The following is a 5609-nucleotide window of genomic DNA, read 5'->3' as shown; positions in this document are numbered from 1 at the left end:
GGCCTTTCCACCGCACCCGGAGCGTTTACAACGGGCTGGCAGCTGAACACCTGGATGGAAGTGGAGAGGCTGTTTGTGGAGAAGTTCCATCAGTCGTTTTCCTTGGACAATTAAAAAGTTAGGCGCCCGCAGTGCCATGGCCTGGGGACGCTGGACGTGGGAGAGGGTTGTGGTCGTTAGCCTGCGAAAATCATTCTTTTAAACAATATTCGCCGGAAAATTAGTTTTTTCCTAACATTTCTCAAACAAAGCAATTAGGTCCGTCAGAATCGGTGCTGGAAGACGAAGTCCCCACAATGCAATAATGAGGTTCCCACGGAAAATCAGTACGTTGTGTTCATGACTGAGATAACAGCTAGAGAAGGGGCTTTGGGCTTTTTGAGTCTCCCAATAGTCAGTCTCTCTCTCTCTCTCTCTCTCTCTCTCTCTCTGACTTTCTGGCTTTGGACACTCCCAATGGCACATTTCTTTGTGGTGTTTTTATATTTAGATATAAGAAAGGAACTTCTTGTTGGATTTTTTAAGGGAACACACCTCATTTTGACCCTTAAAATAAGGAAAGGGGCGCTACAGAAACAGCTCTTTAGAAGGTTATTTTTAAATGGAGGCCCACCCTATACATGGTACCCACTCCTACCTGGACCTTTGAGATCTCCAGAATTAGGTGTCATTCTAAAATCTGGACATTAGAAGTCACAGACTTTGTATATGACCACATACTCATAATTTATCTTTTCAATATTGTTTATTCATAGACGAAAATCTTGCAGGCATGGTTAAGAAAAATATAATTCCTAGAAAGTATAAGGGAAGGATTATGTTCTGCAGATATATGACTAGCAAGGATAGCTGGCCATGCCCAGGGCTGGTGTTGGTTGAGATGGTGATGGTGCGGGGCGTGTGTGCGCGCGCGCTTGAGGAGTTGTAGAAGTGTTCATATCTGTAAAGTATTATTTCATGGATGCAGACCTCAATACTAGGTTGAATAACTTTGTTGCCATAGAAGAAGAACCACACATCAGGCTTTTTTCATTAGCAAACCAGTAAATCCTCACTTTGGGCCTCTGAAGTCACGCCCATCACCTGATACCTGAGATACAGACTGAAGCTAGCTCTTAAGAGCCTCCCTCTAAGATTTAGAGAGAATGATTTCTCAACCAGTTTTCATCTTTGAAAATGCCCTTTTCCTCTTTATCATTGTGATTTTTATTCAAATGCATGAGTCTCTGATTTTCTACCATATGCAAAGGGTAGAGACTCCAGGTTCCTGTAGAAGAAACTTTACATAGTGACCTAAGGATCTTATTTCTCAGAATTCAGGGATTGGGTTTCCTCTTTCTGGAAACAATGACACTAACTTGATTTCATGGTATCTCTTTCATCTTCCTCAATACTTGTACTGTATGTATATTTTTATCATATACTGTGGATATATTTTTATTACCAAAAAAGAATTTGAGCATGCCACAATTTTGAAAAATCTGAGGTTGCCGTGTTGTAGACCCCTTTAACTGCCAGGACTTTGTACTGTTTCCCCAGTGTTACCAGGGCCAGGCCGCCAGCCTTGTGCAGTCCGTTTGCCTCAGCTGGAACAGGGTGCTGTGGGTTCTATGAGCCATTCCGTTCCTTCATATTTGGCTTCCTAATTCCTTTCTTATCAGTTTCAGAGCCATTTCCTATGATTCCTCTGCCATATGTTTTCTGCCAAATTAATTGCCTTAAGATTTTCCTTAAGCTTTTGGAGATAATATAATGTTTGAGAAAAAAGAAAAAAAATAGACTGAGTGGAATCGTATCTAGTTTCAGTTAATAACACGTTTCAGTTGATGTTACTGTTATAGCTACTGGGCATAAAGTCTCCTTCCCTTTTTTGAATCCTATTTTTGAGGAATTGAAGCTGTGTCTGTAACAGACGATAGGACAGTTGGGTCAAATCAGTGATGAGATTGTCCAGTGTAAATTGGCTCTTCACTGCGCCACAGGCTGGGCTGGGGTCAGCTCCCACAGCGAGGCGAGGACCCGCTCCTCAAGCAATGGGTGGTGCTCTTTGGCCTGCAGATGCCGCTCCATTTTCCTGGCTTCAAAATTTTCCAGATATTTCAGTGCCCCTAGAATGACGTTCTTACATTCTGCTGGCATGGAAGCATGAGGCAGTTTGTCTCTAAAACCTGCCAGAGAATCTCTTGTCACCACCTAGGCAAAGAACCAGTGGCAAGGTGGCAGCCTCCCAAAGAGCTCATCCCTAATGTGACATCCTGGAATCAGATGGCACGGACACCAGCCCAGCCCAGCCTCTTCCAAGCTCTGTGACTAAGGACAAGTGACCCCCCCCTCCCCCAGCGTTGGTATTCTCCTGTGTACATTCAGAAGGCAGATGCTGCTGTGGGGCCATGTGTGCTATGTCCATGGTGCAAGGTGGCACACATGCCGAGTTACCAGGTGAGACTGCCCCTTTGGGAAGGGATAGGAAGGATCTCAGGTTGACTTCGTGGGCAGGATGGCTCTTATTTGAATGTGCCTTTAGCCCTCTCACAGAGCCTATTTCCACATCCCTGTGGATTCATCCCTGTGGAAATCTTGAGAGTCATTTATCCTATGCCGTCATGAAGAAGCAGCAGAAGGGAGAAGGTTTAAAAACACTCATGGACAGGCAAAGGGGTCAGACACCTCCTGGATCAGATGCACTTGCCTTCCCACACACAAGTCTGGAAGCTTAGGACAGTGTTCACGGAGGCAGAAGCTCAGGGTCGGGGCCTGAGTTTCCTGGGGCACCGCCTCCATATCTGGGGTTCCCTGGACTATGCCCGGATAGCTCATAATGTGCCAGCCTTGTTTGTGATGGAGAAGGACTTGGGGAAAAGCCACCAGGAAGCAGTAAGTCTAACCAGGGAAGTGCACTGACTGGCACGCTTTGAAGAGGAGAAGGGAGAAAAGATACGAAGCCCTCACCTGGTTTTTCGGTAACAGTTGTTATTTCTCAGGGGAGCTGCATTCATGGGCCAAGCGTGTGCAGCTGGGTTGAAGCATGCATTTTGCAATGGACTGTCTCCAAAAGCAGAGTGAGGTCACCCAAGAAATCCAGAGCAAGGGAAAATACTCATTAGCAAAGAAATTTTGCTGGAGCTGTGAAACGGCCAACTCATTTCCTTTTTAAGTTATTTTAAATGAAATTTTTAAAAAAAATCTTGCTTTCCAAGAAATTTTGTTTATTGGCATATGTTTGGTGTTTTAATTCAGTTTGGAGGATGAGCTAGTTAATTTCCCTGGGAGTACGTGTCTATTAAAAATATAGCATCCTGCATCTGACTGAGATAAATATCTTACTATCTTATTGTGCTTTTCTTTTATGCAGAGAGAGAAAGGGGGGTGTTGGGAAGGAGATCAGACTGTGGAAATATTTTCTTTATTTTTTCTCTTTTTCTTCCTTTTATAGTTTGCTTATTTTTCAACTTGACAGGGGTAGAGAAAGCAAATCGCTAGTATAGAAAGCACATCTGGAATCCATCCGGCCTCCTCGCTCTGGCTCACCCTCCCCCCAGCGATGCTTCTCCTTGAAAATGGGGGGAAGGTAGGCACCTCTGACCTTGGTAGGGTCTAATTTGCGGTCATTCACCGCAGACTCATCTTCTGAAGGCGTCTTATTCCTTCTCTACAAAAAAAAAAAAAAAAAAAGTGTTGGTATTAAAATGCTTTGAGGTAGGCTGGATGATCCCAGCTTAGTGAGGATGACAGGAAAACTCTTAGCTAATGAGCTGTTTATTGAGTAGACCTGAGGGAAGCTGAGATGTGAGCAGTGTCTCTCAGTAAACATGGAAAGACTGAAGATGCAGACAATCAAATACTTAAGTATCCTGAAGAGCTGGGTGGTGGGCAGGGTCTGTCCAGTCGGTCAGGGAGATGTGTTAGTGCAGCACTTGGAAAAGAGTGGAACGTCTAGGCAAGGATGTGCCGTGGAGGTGGGCAGTGGGAGCAGCCCAGCGTCAGTGTCTGTATCGGTTAGAGACCACCGCTAATGAGGAGGAGCCTACTCTGCAGCTGTCCGTACTCCTGTGTCTTCCGTAACGTGCCCAGCTTTCTGAATATATACAAAACTAGTCTGCAAAGAGCCACATGTCTCAGCATCTGGCTTTATTTCTAAGTGTTCAGGTGGAATTTAAGCCATCATCAAATTCACAACGTCACTGCCAGCTCTGGACACTTGCTTTTGGAATACAGCAAAGAGTGAACACTAATACTGCATCAGTCTTGCCCTCTGTTGGGGGCCACCCCTCCTCCCCACACCAGTTTTGCAAGATGAGCCGGCTGGGGTCTGGGAAGCCCAGTGCCTCCAAGTCATGGTTAAAACCCATCCCAGACACCAACACACCGCTCACAAATCAACATCGGGCCTGCAGAAACATGGACATGTGTTCGCCAAGAGAACATCCTCAGTCAATCCCAGCAGTGCCACCTGATGATAATCAACACATGGGCCACGGAAGAAATTACCCCATGTCCATAAACAAGAATGGATAGAGGGTAGTGTATCTGCCCACACCATGAGAGCAAGAAGGAATATTCAGCATGCAGGTGCGTCTGTGTGCAGGACTCGTACAAGCATCATGGGGAGAGGAAAGCAATGGACACAATTGTATCCTGCAGGGTTTCATTCATGTGAAGGTCAGAAGCAGGCTAAACTCACCTAGGGGAGGGTCCTAGCCCAGGTAGTGGTGATGCTTGGGGACAAGTGGTGACTAGGAGGGGCACAAGGAAGGCTGCAGGGTCCAGCCCATCCTCTTGCTGGCCTGGGTACTGGTCTCACTGATCTCTGTGTGCTGGGGCAGGCAGCGTCCCAGGCCTGCCGGTGCCCGCAGTGCCCAGCACTCCTGCAGTCCCTGGCAGTGTTAGTACCAATCCTCCAGAGTGGCTGACTCCCCTCTTGCCCTGAGTAGGGCTCGCTGACTCCAGGAGCCTCAGGCCTGGGTGGGCTTCGAGCTTTCTTCCAGCAAACTTGAGGTCTGTGGCTGGTACCCCTCAGGAGCGGAGGGGAACTCTTGTCCATGAGATGCTTTTAACCGTGCACAATAATGTGTAGATGCATCCAAAATCAATCTGGCCTTTAGCCCAGCACTTAACTCTTGGGATGAGGCCCGCTTTGTAAATGTTGATAATCCAGAGAAAATGAGCTTTTAGATTCTAAAGACGCCAGATATCTTCCACTTAGGCAAAATGCGGAGAATCATATTTAACAAAAGATGTTCTGGACAAATATGCTTCTTGAGGGATGAATATTTAATTATAAGGGAAATGATAAATCGAACATTAATGGGAAAATATGTTTGCCCTCAAGATTCATAGTTTTGATGGGTCTCTGGCAAATCTTATACTATGTTTATTGGGGTTATTTTATTGCTGGTTATTGTCTTTAATTGTTTGCTTGTTTTCTGCTCTGCTCAATTTTGTATGAGCCTGTGGAGCGATGGGTCTATTCACCCTCTTCTCTCCACTCCTGGGAGCAAGTCCAGATCTGGCTGTTGGATGCATGGCAGAAGCAAAGGTGTGGAGAAGGTTCAGAGGAGACAGGACAAGTAAAAATGGCAGGGTCAGGTTGTCATGGGGGATGCATGGCA

The sequence above is a fragment of the Mandrillus leucophaeus genome, unplaced genomic scaffold (assembly GCF_000951045.1).
Source record: "Mandrillus leucophaeus isolate KB7577 unplaced genomic scaffold, Mleu.le_1.0 Scaffold152, whole genome shotgun sequence".
Taxonomy (NCBI): Eukaryota; Metazoa; Chordata; class Mammalia; order Primates; family Cercopithecidae; genus Mandrillus; species Mandrillus leucophaeus.
Note: the sequence above shows the minus strand (reverse complement) of the source record.